The sequence below is a fragment of the Meriones unguiculatus genome, chromosome X (genome assembly GCF_030254825.1).
Source record: "Meriones unguiculatus strain TT.TT164.6M chromosome X, Bangor_MerUng_6.1, whole genome shotgun sequence".
Lineage (NCBI taxonomy): Eukaryota > Metazoa > Chordata > Mammalia > Rodentia > Muridae > Meriones > Meriones unguiculatus.
In genome coordinates, this window is record NC_083369.1 from 143,503,799 (window position 1) to 143,519,625 (window position 15,827).

Here is a 15,827-nt window from a genome sequence, read left to right on the forward strand (position 1 = left end):
ACACCATTTTAAATTTAAGATTCTGTATTTCCTGTAAGCATGTGCTCTCTAAAAATTTATCTTTGAGATTATAGCATAATTATATCATTTCATTCGCCTCTTTCCTTATACCCTCCCAGTTTAGTCTTCCTCGCTCTTTCAAATTCATGGACTCTTTTTTTTTTTTTTCAGCAAAGGACAAGGAGGCCTGCTGTTTTTCTACTTAATAGAACCTTTGAACAGGCATACGATGTTAATTGAATCATTTGGGGTGTCTTCTGGAGGATTTACCACATCCAGAGCAGAGAAGGGATCTCTCAAGGTCACTATGGAAGGGACTCAAGGCTGCCTTTGGCCTCCCTGGCCAATTCTGTGTCAGATGTGAGGAGCAGCTTCCCGAGAGCAGCTCAGGCTTGTTCCCTCGCTGAATGGCTGAATTAATTATGTATCTCAGTGCTACATCACCTTTGAACTGTTTCCTTGTTCTCTTTGCACCTGGGGTCTAAGCTTGTCAGACCATGCCTGGAGAAAAAAAAAAAATACCAGTGCAGAACACCTGGGGAGGCAGTGTCCTGAGGATGGTGTGAGGCAGTAGCTATGGCCTTGGCCCCAGCAGGTGCAGAGAAGTTGGCTGAGTGTTGCCAACTCCTCAGGCATGCGACTCCCACGCACAGGCTTTGAGTGAGGTAGGAAGATTTCCATTGCAGAGAGCAAAGCAGAGTGGCCCTCACCTCGCTGCCTTTGCCACTTAAACTCTGCTAATCCCAGGCATTGCAGTTTGCACAGCATACAGCCTAGACTGACCAGTTAGGACCCTGACTACCACCCTCTGAGCCCATGGTTATGGGTGTCTGCTGTCAGACTGGAGGCACTTAGGAGCTTGTTAACCATGTATATTCCCTACACCTGTTTTAAGATTAGGGTTGGTTTGAGTCTTTATAACTTCTCCAAATACCTGTCTGACTTCTAACTGCCTACCCCTATGTCCTACCCAAGGGCTCTCTTATCCCTCTGGAGTCTGCTGTGAGTGGCACACCATTCAGGAAGACTCACCATACTCGTCTTCCTCACTGGCCCTTGGCCAACAATTGATGGAAGGTGGCCCCTGCTCCCTCTTGCCTCTCACAGGTTCTGTGAAAGTTCCTGGGATCTTCCCCAGTGGGCTTGAGCTTCCTGTCAAAAATGCCCTTTGCTGCCTGCCTTCTTTTCCCCTCTCCCTTCTAAAGACTCCTTCCTGGTGATTCTTTGACCCACCTGCCCCCATTCAAACAGTATGTGCTTTAATCCCAGAGTCTGGCTCTGTCCCTAAGGAGACCACTAATGAGGACACAGCCTCTGGGTTAGGTCCTCTTCTCGTGCTTCCTTGTGGTGTGAATGCTGTGTTCATAGGGGAAGTTTATTTAGTAGAGAGTTTCAAAGCGGTCCTGGGAGCCTAGGAGGGGAAGCTTTAAGGAGCTGAGTGAGACACTCAGTCCCTAAGGTGCTAACCCTGCCCCTTCCTCTCTTCCTTTACCGTATCCCCAGAAACTATAACTGTTCATGACCTTGTTGGCTCTTGTGCAAGGCTTCTTCCAAGCTCCTCACCACTTATGACTTGGGACGAATGCTCCCAGCAGTTCCTCTCCCTTGGTGACTTTGCTCCTGCTGCAACACACCATTTATTTCCTTTGGAATAGGTTTGGAGAGGAGAGGAAAGGCTTTACTCAGAGTGGCTCATGCCCCTATTCGGTACAGGTTCCAGTGTATTTTCAGAACTTTGAAGAATGCAATCACCCTGCTTCCTGCATCTGTTCCCAGTACTCACCAGGGACAAATACCATGCAAACTGTGTCCTCTTTCTGACTTCCTGCTCTTCTCCAGCTTCTGGTGACCCACCATGATGAGCTTGCAGCCACTGTCTCTCCATCCCTGTCTATGGATTTTCCACTTTTTGTCTTACAGACATATAGGCCAAGATGGTGGTTGTCCTTACTTCATTGCTGTCCATAAGAAGGACAGTATGGAAGTTAGGTGTATAGATGGATGGCTGTATTCTAAGCCAATTTTTACCTTTTAGGAGCTATGTGACCTTTTGGGGATTGTTTAATCTCTCTCATCCCCTCCTCAGTTTTCACATCTGTAAAGTGTGAGATCAGTACCTTCCTCAGAAGTTAGTTACAAAGATTGTAGATGCTGATATTCTAAAGGAGGTGGTTGAGGTTCCAACATGGCAGTGACCAGCATGCACCATATCTGAGGGGCAGAAGATCCGTAACTTCGAAACTGGTGAGTGGAGAGGTGGATGAAGCCAGAACATCAATATTGAGGCTTCCTGGGTATACAGGACAACCTGTGAGCTGGGACAGTTTGAGTCCAGGCACGGGACTCCCTGCTAGGTGACTGAGACTGCAGACGCCGCAGCTGTACGGGCCTCCCAGCTTGGTGACTGAGACAGTGGAGGTGGCCTCAAGTACAGGAGTCCTTGCTCTGCTACTGCAATGGGCAGCTGCTGCCCCAAGCACTAGTCTCTGTGCTCCCTGACTGAGATAGCAGAGGCAGCCCCAATTATGGACCTCCCTGGATGGTGGACACCACTGACAGATCTCCTACACTTTAATCTGCTCCTGCGGGCACAAATCTGAGAGTAGAGAACAGGGGGAATCCCTGTGCTTTTCATGCAGGCCTGCAAGGGGGTGAGTGCACCTTCAAGTGAGTGTATGCAGAGTCCCAGATCCAGGGTCCCTCTATGTTAGCAGGCAGACATCAGATCCCTCCCACCCACACTCCCACTGTGAACAACATAGGGATCCTTGGGACAGCATTCTCAACATTGAAGACCCTGTTCTGTGGGTATCCCAGTGGAGTCCAGGCAAATAATTCCTGGAGCCAAGATGGTGGCAACCCAGACAGATCTGAGTGCCTGGAGGACAGTACCACAGGCACTGTGGGCCACCTAGGCATTCAGGGCACCTGCACAATTGTACTGTGCCCGCAAAACATGTCAGCACCCCCACCTTCGCTTATACACCACCCTTCCAGGCATCTGTATGCACTAGCACCCTGTCCTTCAAGGCACACCACAACGCATACTCCTGCACTTGCGCACATGTGCCTCCAACATTCTTCCCTTAGCTACAGCTGAAACATTAACATTCACACTTGAACCCGTGGTCCTCTCTGATCTTCCTGAAGAATTCTCCAGACACCAGAGACAGACAGACTCAGTCTTCGGTACAGGCTCTAGGAACAAACAGTGAAGGTTACAGAGAAGCAGATGGCTAGAGGTCAGCATAAAAACACATCCAACAAAAATCAGGACATCATGGCTTCACCAGCGACCCCAAATATCACTAGATATTTTAATTCATTGGAAACACAGGAAAATGAGCTCAAATCTATCCCCATCCAGTTATTAGAGGCACATAAAGAGGAAATGAACAAAGCTCACAAAGAAATACAGGAAAATACAGCCAAACAAATAGAGGCACATGTAGAGAAGCATGCAGAGGCACATAGATAGGCATACAGAAAAGAAACAAACAAATAATAAAGGCCATCATGGACAGACAGGATGAATAACAAATACAAACAGATGAAGGAAATGGTGTAAGACATGAAAACGGCATTAGACTCAATAAATAAAACAGAGAAACTCTTGAAGATGTAAAACCTAGTGAAGAGATGAGAAACCACAGAGGTAAGCATTACCAACAGAATTCCAGGTATGGAGGAGAGAATCTCAGGTGCTGAAGACACAATTGAAGAAATCAATATATCTCTCAGAAAAGACATAAAATCAGAAAAGGTTTTAACACAAAATATTCAGGAAATCGAGGACACCATGAAAAGACAAAACCTAAGAATAATAGGAATAGATGAAAAAGAAGATTAAAGGTTCCAAGGTCCAGGAAATATTTCCAAGAAAATCATAGAAGAAAATTTTCCCAACTTAAAGAAAGAGATGTCCATAAACATACAAGAGGCCTACAGAACACCAAATAGACTAGACCAGAAAAGAAACTCCTCATGTCACATCATAGTCAAAACACTAAATCTACAGAACAAAGAAAAAATATTAAAAGCAACAAGGGAGAAACGCCAAGTAACACACAAAAGCAGACCTATCAGAATCACATCATACTTCTCAACAGAAACTATGAAAGCCAGAAGGGCCTGGGTAGATGTCATGCAGACTCTAAGAGAACACAGATGCCAACCCAGACTACTATAACCAGCAAAGCTTTCAATCAACATAGATAGAGAAAACAGGATATTCTATGACAAAACTAAACTTAAGCAATATCTACACAGCAATCTAGCCCTACAGAAGATACTAGAAGGAAAACTCCAAACTAAGGAAATCAACTACACAGGATAGAGATAACTTCACAAGAAAAAATTAAAAGCATAGAAACACAATAACACTACCAACTCCACAATAAAAGGACTAACAATCATTAGTCACTATCTATCAACATCAATGGACTCAACTCTCCAATAAAAAGACACAGACTAACAGAATGGGTGCGGAAACAGGATCCAACATTCTGCTGCATCCAAGAAACACACTTCTGCAACAAAGATAAACACTACTTCAGAGTAAAGGGTTGGAAAAATCAAATGGACCTAATAGATGTCTATAGAACTTTTCACCCAAACTCAACTTCTCAGCACTCACAGAACCTTCTCCAAAATTTACCATATAGTTGGGCACAGTGCAAGTCTCATCAGATTAAAGATGATCAAAATAATGCCTTGTATCCTATCAGACCACCATGGCCTAAAACTAGACATTAATAACAACAAAAATGACAAAAGCCTACATACACATGGAAACTAAACAACTATCTACTCAATGACGGCTGGATCAGGGAAGAAATTAAAAAAAAAAGAAATTAGAGACAAATATTTAAAATATGTTCAAGTACTCAAGTATACAACACGGACATTTGCTCAACCCATGTTCCATAGCAGTTTTATTCATAATAGCCAGAATCTGGAAACAACCCAGATGTCCCTCAGTTGAGGAATGGATACAGAAATTGTGGTACACTTACACAATTTAATACTACTCAGCAATTAAAAACAAGGAAATCATGAAATTTGTAGGCAAATGAATGGAACTAGAAAAGATCATCCTGAGTGAGGTATCCCAGGAGCAGAAAGACATATATGGTTTATACTCACTTATAAGTGGATATTAGTCATATAATATGAGATAAACATACTAAAATCTGTACTCCTAAAGAAGCTAAGCAAGAAGTAGGGCCTTAAGGAATTTGCTCAATGCCCACTCAGAAAGCAAATGAGATGGACATCGGAAGCTGGGGAAATCAGGAAACAGGACAGGAGTCTACCACAGAGGGCCTCTGAAAGACACAGCAGGGTATCAAAGCAGATGCTGAGACTCATAGCCAAATTTTGGGTAAAGTGCAGGGAATCTTATGAAAGAAGGGGGAGATAGAAAGACCTGGAGGGGACAAGAGCTCCACAAGGAGAACAAGAGAAACAAAAAATCTAGGCACAAAGGTATTTTCTTAGACTGATAGTTCAACCAAGGATCATTCATGGAGATAACCTAGACTCCTTTTTCTTATGTAGCCCATGGCAGCTCAGCCTTCAAGTGGGTTCTCTAGTAGGGGGAGTAGGGGCTGTCTCTGACATGACCTCAGTGGCTGCCTCTTTGATCACCTCCCTCTGGGAGGAGTGCAGCTGTATACCAGGCCACAGAGGAAGACAATGCAGCCAGTCCTGATGAGACCTGATAAGTTAGGATCAAATGGATGGGGAGGAGGACCTGCCCTATCAGTGGACTGTGGGTGGGACATCAGAGGAGAAGAGGGAGGGAGAGCGAGATTGGTAGAGGCTGTGGGAGGGGGCTATAGCTGGGACACAAAGTGAATAAATTGTAATAACAAAAAAAAAAGAAAAAAGAAAGGAGGTGGTTTTTTAGGATTTTAGATTTTCCAATTTTGAAGAAACCTGTTATTTGTTTTTTAAATGTTTTTTTTATTTTTATTACATTTTTCATTCATTAAATTTTTATCATATTATTTTCCCTCTCCAACTTCTCCTAAGTCCTCTTTACCTCCATATCTACCCAATGTCATGTTTTCTCTCTCTCAAACAAACAAACAACAAAAGAAAATCAAAAGCAAACAATTTTGTTTTATATTGTGCACACTGACCTGCATGTGTACCATGGGCTTGCCTGGTGCCCTCAGAGATCAGAAGAGGGCATCACATCCTGTGGAACTGGTGTTATGATGCTTGTAAGGTGCCTTGTGGATTCCTAGAACTGAGAATAGGTCTTTTGCATGAGTAACAAGTGCTCTTAACGCTGAGTCATCTCTCTAGCTTCTTCCACAATTATCTTTGTGTGATATGTATGTGCATATATATGTATATATGTGTGTATGCATGCATGTATTTGTAGTATAAGTAGGAGTTCAATATATTCTGTGTGATAGCTTATGGAAATAATTATAATCCATAGCTTTATGAAATGCTATTGGAAGGACTTTCATGGGTGGCCAAACTGTGGCCAAGGCTAGCTATGGATGTAAAACAATAAAAAACATCATCAATATACTTGAAACATCATGAGAGGAGGGAGAAAGGAAGGGATGTAGGGAGATTGTAATGCAATTTTGTGGTTCTCATTTGAATGTCATAGATAACAATGTTGTATCAAAGGTTGCACATGCCTAGGTCATGTAACCTTTCATACGTGAATGTGACTCAGTACTATTCAAGAGTGCTCATTGAAACAAATTCCAAGCCTACCACTAGAGAATCTGTCTCAGTGAGTAAGGGTTATGCCGGGAATCAGCGTTTCTGATGAGTCCTCAGGTAATGCCAGTGTGGATGGGACTCTGGGTGATCACAGGTGGCAATTTCCTTCCATCAAGGCTGAATTATTAGAACTAGCTGAAGTTGATGGAGTTCTTCACACTCTGTAGGGCCCTCTTTCTATCATCTGTTGCAGTTAAGTACCACAGTGGGTTGGGAATTCTATTCCAGGGCATCTATTCCATGACACTCTGTCTGTTGAAATGGTCTAGATAAACATCTGAAGGTTTCTTGTTGGCCCCTTCTGTCCCTTGATTCCACATGGGTATTAAGGAACTATGCAGACGAGGTTTTCCACACAGAAGCCCTACTAATTTCTACCGATTCAGCAATGTTTTTCATATGCAGATGAAACAAAATTTCTGTTTCTCACATAAAATTGACAACATTATTTTATGCCAACCTGTAGGTTCAAAAGGGTTTTAGAAATACCACATTGATATCCAAGAACCAGTACAGTGAAAGCACAGTTATTTATTTAAACAGAAGAATAAAGTCAAGAGAGGGAAAGCATGCTTGTCCATGGTCATTGAGCTGGGTGCTGGAAAAGTTGGGGCTCCATTCCTGAAAGTTTAGCTTTTATCCCAATAGAAGTACATGTCTAAGCATTAGAAGTACATCAGAAGCATTAGTATTATCTATACACTAGCTAGAAATGCCGGTTCATTGCCCCACATCATATCTATGGCGTGAAACTCCGGGAAAGGATACAGGACTCTACAGTGCAGTCAGCCCTCCAGGTGATTCTAATGTAGCCAGAGTTCAAACCAGTACTTATATACTGTGTTTCTGATGCCTCATGCCACTGCCTGTGCTCCAGTTTTCAACACTTTTTTTAAAACCTCAAGTTTAAGGCTAAACAAAATAATTCTATATAGAGTCCAACTCATTCAGCCCAATGGGGGGTAATACTGCCACCTTTGTTTTGCACACAAATTATATTAAGGAAGTTGAAGATGATATTATGGCTATCTTTTTCTTTCAGCTATGCATGTCAGTTGTTGGGTTATAGCAAATTTACAGTCAGTTAATTTCTCTCTCTCTCTCTCTTGGCTTGTTTATTTATTTATTTATTTATTTATTTATTTATTTTTACAATTTATTCACTGTGTACCCTGACTGAAGCCCCTCCCTCAACTCCTCCCAGTCCCACCCTCCTTCCCTCTTCCCTCCCATCCCCTTCCCTTAGTTCACTGAAAGGGGGAGCTCTCCTCCTCTGCCATCTGCCCATAGCTAATCAAGTCTCATCAGGACTGCCTGGATCCTCTTCCTCGTGGCCTGGTAAGGCTGCATCACCAGGGGCAAGTGATCAAAGAACAGGCAACCGAGTTCATGACAGAGACAGCCCCTGCTCCCTTTACTCAGGAACCCATGTGGAGACTGAGCTGCCAATGAGCTACATCTGAGCAGGGGCTCTAGGTCCTCTCCATGTCTAGTCCTTGGTTGGTACATCAGTCTCTGCAGGAGCCCCTGGGCTCAGGTGTTTTAGCTTTGTTTGTCTCCTGTCCCCTCCCTGTCTTTCTATCCCACCCCACCCCCGCTTTTGCCAAAAGACTCCCTGAGCTCCAATGTTTGGCTGTGAGACTCAGTATGTGCTTTGATCCCTTGTTGGGTGGAGCCTTTTAGAGAAGCCTCTATAGTAGGCTCCCATCCTGTTCCCTCTCTTCCACCACTTCTGGTGTATATCCTGTTTGCCATTTTGAGTGAGATACACTCACTTGTAAATGGATATTAGCCGTATAATATAGGATAGCCATACTAAAACCTACAGACCTAAAGAATGAAAACAACAAGGAGGACCCTAGGGAGGATGCTTAATGTTACATTCTTAATATTGACTGTTACGAATATAACTAAGGGGCTGGAGAGCTGGTTTAGAGATAATGAACATTTGTTGCTTTAGCAGAAGAGCCAGGTTCAGCTTCCAGCACCCATATGGCAGCTTACAACTGTCTGTCACTCTTCTTCCAGGGGTTCTGACAGGTTCTTCTGACATTCTTCAGCACCAGCCATGCAAATAATCATAAATATAATACTCAAAAAGAAAAAAATAAATGCATATTTTAAGAAAGAATATAAATAAGGAGCTGAGGAGGTAGCTCAGTGGGCAACACAACTTGTGCATGCATGAGGACCTGAGTTCAGATCTCAAGCACCCATGTAAGAGCTGTATGGCTGCATATGCCTGTAACCCCAGCATTGTAGGGTGGAGACAGACAGGTAGCTCACTGAGTGTCTGCTTTAATGAAAGAGCCTGTCAAGGCAATATGACAGAAAGCACTAGAAGAAGACTCCCAACGTCCTCCTCTGGCCTCCACACGTGTACACATGGGCGTATACACTCACCTATGTATGCGCATGAACCTTCTCCTATACACATATATGCACACTCCCCAAAAGGCAGGCACACAAAAATATAAATAAGCTAACCAGTATGTGATTGTGTCATTAAAAAAAAAAAAAAAAAAAAAAAAAAGAATGCTAGTGTCAGCCTTCCGGCATGTCTCATTAGTAAGTACCTATTCAACCTGTATAAGACTTTGGGTTTCATCCCCAGCACAAGGAAATCAACAGCAGACAACAGCAGCAGCAGCAACAACACAATGGTAGCGAACTAATTTGAAGTGTTGAAATATGTGGAACTTTTAAAAGATGAAACATGACCTTCTCCTAGAAGTTTGCAGGTATGGCTTCTGTGTCACATGTGTGCCAATAGGTGAGAGAGAGAGAGGAGAGAGGTTATGCTACACTCTGTGTTCTGGCTTAAGAACATCTGAATAATTAATAACCTAATGTTCCCTGAAAAAAGTAGCAAGCCAGAGATGATCACCAGTCCAGGAGCCAGGGGCCTCAGAGAGATAGATAACCTGGGACGACCATGAATCCAATGTTGTATAGTCCCTGATGGCTCCCAGGACCTGGGCATGCTGGAGACTAGAAGAACCCCACCTGGAACCGAGGGCCCAAAGTTGCAGTGATCCTGAGACAGATGGCCCTTGCATGGGGGTCACTCAGGTGGACTGGGCAATGAGCAAGACCTACATGACTGCCAGACCTTCTCCTTGGGTTCCAGACAGGGAGTTAGCCTAAGATGACCACGTCATGCTCCACTAAGGCCTTCATGGGGGTGAGACCATACCCCAGATGACCCTGCCTGGTGCCATAATGCACAAGTGGGGCTTAGCACTTTGAGACCACTTCTGAGATAATTCCAGACACGCAGAGACCTCAGGTTCCACTAAGAGGAGCAAATAAGCAGTGGATAAATGGAAGAGCAAGAGAAACAGAAGGATATGGGCATAACGAAGAGAGGCAGAATTGGAGAGTTGAGGGTAGTGAGGAACAGTCTGATGTGGGTAGCCAGGGATGCAATCTGGGATCATGGTGGGGTCCTGGCTTGTGCTGCCACTGGGGCCCCTCTCTGGGTCTGTGTCCCTTCAGCACCAGAGGTCTTTGGTTGCCACCAAAGGCCAAGCAAATGTCCCTGGTCTGGGCTGCTACCCAGGGACATGTTAATATCTGAGGCCTGTGCAGAACCGGATAAGATACCACCCCTTATCCGGACATCTTGGGAGAGCTGGTCCTTGGAGCATAAGAGCAAGAGAGCTGACCCTGCCCCTAGCCATCTGCAGTATTTAGGAGAGTGACCCTGCACATTGCATCCAGGAGTTGCAGTTGAGCCATCTCCCAAGAACAAGAGCATGGGAGACCTGGCCCCACCACCCATCTCCTGTGTAGTAATATGGATGAGGGAGAGACACCATCCTCTCACCTTGCTCTTCATCACTAGCAGATGGTTGGAAAGTTGGTACCAACGGAGTGATGAGAGCAGGAGAGTTATCCCTGCCCCTTACCTGCTGCAGCACTCAGGCTCTGCAGGTCACCTTGGCAGCACAGTAGAGCTGGCCTTGAATGTGGGGGTTGTGGGTGAACCAGCCTCAATGGTGTGGGGGGGAGAGCCAGCCCTGCCTCTTGTCTGCTGGGCTGTGGCATGGAAGAGGGAGAATGCCCTCCTCCCCTCCCTCATCCCTTGAAATCTATGGCAGGCAAGAGAGCTGGGCCCTGAGTCAGGAGAATGGGAGACTGGCCGTGTCTCTCACTGGATGCAACACTCTGGAGAGCAGGCCCTGAACCTTGCCTGGCAGCAGGGTAGAGCTGGCCCTGGTAGTGGAGCTTGCTGGTGAGGCAGCCCTGATGGCATGAGAGTGGAAGAGTCAGAATGGTGACCATTATAGATACCTCTTAGGCCTAGATCCAGAGCTTTGAATTGGTTCAACCCAGCAACTACCTCCTTAATGAACTGCTGGAGTGTATGAAGGGGCCAGTTCTATAGATATAAAACTACAGGATCCCCATGACACAGGGCAACAGCTAGATTTCTAAGAGGACCCCCAATGAGGTTCCAGTATTGATAGAGTAGCAGAAGCCAGAGGAGTCATACCAATGACTCATCGCAATGAACATTTGCTTGCAAAGAAGTGTGTACAAAAGGGCATACTTTTGGACACACTGTGACTCACTATAGCTTTCACAATGACTTTTTTTCTCTAGGTTGCAAGGGTAGGTTGCAAGGGTGGAGGGCAGGTATGAGGGGAGTGGGAGGTGAGAGGGATTGGGGTACATGATGTGAAATTCACAAATAACCAATAAAAAGTTAAAAAGAGGAAAATAAAAAAGGATGAAACAAGGACTATTAAATACTTAAGAATTTTAACAACACCAGATAAGCAAATACCAGCAGTTTAAATGTGTACTGTGAAAACATTTACTTTTTAGTGTATGTTGGAGGTTATTTTGGACTGAAGAACTGGTTGGTTGTAGGACTTTGAAAGAGCTGAGAAATGCTACAATTGCCTTAGGTATAATTTTAGAGATTCAAAACAGAGGGCTACTTTTTCAGAATTGTGTAGAATTTTATTACTTTTATTAGTCACATGGGCAAGGGAGATCAATTATGTAAAAGTTTTATTGGTCCAAATTCAAGTTGAGTATGTGAGGATTTAAAAATGCATGTTGAGTTTGGTTCACTAAAAAGAATCAGTTTTACTGTTTTTCGGTTTTAATTTCATGGGAAAAGAGTCATTAGAAATGTTTTGAGTTTAGATTTTACGGTCTTCCTTCCCTTTAGCCCAGGATGAAACTAATAGCCCATGATGCATCTGCTTATCTGCTATCTCTAGGGTTGTGCCTGCCACTATCAGCTGCTCCCTTGTTATCTGGCTGCTGGTCCTGCCCAGCCAGTTGTACAAGAATGCCAGTTCCATTAATAACCCAAGGGCCAGGCAGGCAGATAGTGGAAAATGGGTGAAGAGAGAGAAATTGTATTTAACCCGTCTTCTGAGTTGTCATTTTCTAGACTCCAGCATAGCTGGGTAAAGGCAGACTGAGGGTGTGACAGCAAATCTATTTCTGACAGAAACTCACATATGAAAGGAGAAACACCGTGATAGCAAAAGAATGAATGAAGGGACTTAGGCCAGAAGTCAAGATTTAGAAAGGTCACAGAATGCCTGAGAAGGAGGAGCAAAGCTTCTACAAGTTCATTGCCACCTCAGACTTAGACCAGCAGCACTGGACAAATAAAGCAATAAGCAAATATTTTGAGCTTTGCAAGCAATGTAGTCTCAGTAACAGCTTTGCAGATCTGTTGGGTAACATTAAAATACCTGTAGGTAAATATGTGGACAAATGGATGCATGTTAGTAAAGTTGATTTACAGAACTAAGCAGCAGCCTGAATTTGGCCTGTGCAGGCCATGGCTTGTCACTTTGGTCTTGAGTCTTCTTGTCTCAAATTTTTAACCCCAAATCTGGCTTTTCCTTTCCGTGTTGTCTGAATATCATGTAAGAATGAAGCGATTTTCAAAAGGTTACTCAGTAGTTTTGTTGAATGATAAAGAATGGATGGTATTTATGCTGCTGTTTACAAATAGCCCATGTGTCCCTTGGCTGCAGCTTGTATTTTGTCTTTAGTGTAAGTGACCTTTTTGATTTCTCCAACTCAGCTACCTTTGCTGAGATGAACCAAAGCAGAACTGGAGATTTGTTTTGAAATGTGATGCACAAGTGTCTCAGAATAAATCACTAGGTTTGAACCATGGAGGCAAGGGGGAATTTCCAGATGCAATTCCTTGGTCTGGAGAGGAATCTGAGGCTAGTAGCCTGGCTATTAGAGATATGGGGAGGGGTCAGATACCCAGGCTCATGTGATACACATTGAACCATGTCATATCCTAGATATGGTTGGGATGGTAGTATAAAATGAAATGTGGCTTGTAATATAGTCTCTCTCTTTTTTCTCTCTCTTTCTCTCTTTTTCTTTCTGTCTTGAAATGGAGTTTCACTGTATATCCCTTGCTGTCCTGAAACTTATTATGTAGGCAAAGAGGGCTGTGAGTTCACAGACATCTGTCTTTATCTCCTGAATGTTATGATTAAAGGTGTGGGTGACCATACACAACTGATAATGTATTCATATAAGCATATAAAATGTCAGAGTTTAGAGGGACCAATGTCTGGAATCAAGAATGCAAAGGTCAGAAGAGCCATGCTTCATTCATGGCCTTGTAAGGCCCAAGATATTTGGTGTGACGCTCATGTGTTCCTGTATTTTAATGTTAACATGAGTCAGGCCTAGGTTGCAGTAAAGTTTTGAGGTTTGCTGGTTCTAAACTGGAACTCACACTCATTTGTCTTTATGACATTGTTAGGATTCTAAAAGAGAGGCGTGATTCCATTTTGGAAACAGGGCATTAAGGCTAGGAATCCTTGGGCAAAGGTTACCTATGCAAGACTCCATTTCATAGGGTGGTATTTGCCAGTGGACCTGTGCTGAAAAATTGACAGGGCTTTTCTCCCTAAACCCCAGTTTCTAGACCGCATTCCCTCTGCTGCTCAAATTCAGTTTATTGTGCTACATTAGCTGCAAATAATTCTAATCATCTCAAACTGGAAATAAAGTGTTTTTTTGCTTTTCACCTCTTTCCTCTTCTGTTACTTTATTGCCTTTCTTGATTTGAATATCTTTCTTGTCAAAGTCTTAATCTACCAGGAATTAAAAGAAAATAAACTTGTATCCTGAATCAAAAGTTTAATGCCATAATTATTAGGGAGGAAAGATGAAAAATTTAAAAAGTTTATTTAAAATTCTATTTTCATGTGTCTTCTCAGTCTTATAGCTGAAAATATTTGTCTTGGTGTACTGATGCAGTGATTTTCTGGGCCTTATATATTATTCAGTAAATTTGGATTTATACAAATTAATAACCTTTATGTAATAGAAAAATTGTTCTCTACTTCTCAAGCATAGTGGATATCAGAAAACAAAACATGGACTTTGAAGTCAGATTAAGGCTGAATCTATTTGGTTGAGAAGATGCTTTGGTCTCTGTGTAACTTGGATGAGCTTTTCCCCTTTGTGCATGTTTGCTTATTAGCTGCGACATGAGGATGATATGCCGATGCCTTGCAGATCGTAAGTAAGGTTTAGATACAGTGATAAAGGGACACTTTCCACTATCTGGGACATGGTAGGTGTGAGAGTTATTTTTCTATTGCTATGACAAAGCACCATGACCAAAGCAACTTATAAAGGAAAGTGTTTAATTGGGCTTACAGTTTCAGAGGGTTAGAGTCCATGATGGCAGAGCAAAGGCATGGTGGCAGGAATAACAGAGAGAACTCATATGTTGACCTGAAAGTGGGAAAGTGGAAAGAGAGGAGGAGGCACACATTATTCCTGCCTTTTACACTGAGAGTGCCAGGAGTCTTTTGAATCTTCAAAGGCTCTCCCACCATGACATACCTCCTCCAAGAAAGCCACACTTCACAATCTTTCTCAGACAGTTCCACCAGTGGGGATCAAGTAGTCAAACACGAACTTATGGGGATTATCTCATTCAAACTACCATAGCAGGTCAACAGGAAAGAATATTACCTTTGTAATTACGAAAATAACAATATTAGGGCTAGGATGATGGTCAGTGTTTAGGAGTGCTTGCTGCTCTTCCAGAGGACATGGATTTAGTTCCTAGTATACACAGTGAGTGGCTCACAACTACTTGTAACTCCAGCTGCAAAGCATCTGACATCTTTTTCTGGTTTCTTCAGGTACCTGCATGTATGTATCCAAACACACACACATACACAAACACACATACACAAGCATGGTGCATACACACACATAAGCATGCATGCATGCACGCACACACAAACACACACAAATAGACAAACATTTAAAAAATAATACAATGTTACAACTATGCTTTCTGTTGGGCTCTGAGATCTCTTTGCAAATGACATTTTCAAAAGACCCTTCCCTTATCACTGAACCCTATCCTATCCTTTACAGTTTTCTATTCAATTTTATTTTTCGTTCTCCACATGGGACCAATCAATCATGAACTTAAATATATAGCTCACTTAAACTGTTTTTTTCCCATGCTATACATTAACATAAATGAATTCCATGGATTACTGTTTAGTGAACAAAGTCAAACATAAAAGAATCTAGAACTTTGGGTACATTTGAGAGCAGCAAAAACTAATCTAGAGAGAGAGAGTGGCCAGAGAAGTGGTTATTTTTACTGCCTGGAAAGGTGCCTAGGTAAGTCTTACAGGTTCTGGAAGTTCTTTAGACTGCCAACACAGTTGTGTATGTATGTTAGAGAAAATCGGATTTGTTCCCTTCATATTTGTGTACTCTGTACCAATTGTTACTCAATAAAAACAAATAAAATATTTCCTAGGTTGCAAGGCTTACTTTGTCTTAAGTTGTCAATTAGCAAGAGATAAGTATTGAACTGAATGAAATAAAAAAAAAAAAAGTAGTCAGTCTTACATGTGGCTAACCTTTAAGGAAGGCATAAAATATGTTTTGAAAACCACAGTGGACATAATTTATAATTCATACAATTCTCACTATTACTCACAATATTGCTTGAATCCTTGTCTGTTTCAAAAAAGCTAGGAAGGCTTGTGGATAATTTGTACAGAGAGGAAAAGGAGTGAGAGGAATAT

General features: G+C 42.8%; 1 protein-coding gene and 1 non-coding gene across 2 annotated transcripts in view; both read left to right on the plus strand.

Annotated features, from left to right (window-relative positions):
* Phex (phosphate regulating endopeptidase X-linked) overlaps positions 1-15,827 on the plus strand; it is a 231,668-nt gene that overhangs the window by 111,719 nt on the left and 104,122 nt on the right. The window lies entirely within an intron of this gene.
* Positions 9,474-9,607, plus strand: LOC132650252 (small nucleolar RNA SNORA17). The gene has a single exon (XR_009588632.1). It is a non-coding gene; the product is annotated as a small nucleolar RNA SNORA17 (small nucleolar RNA).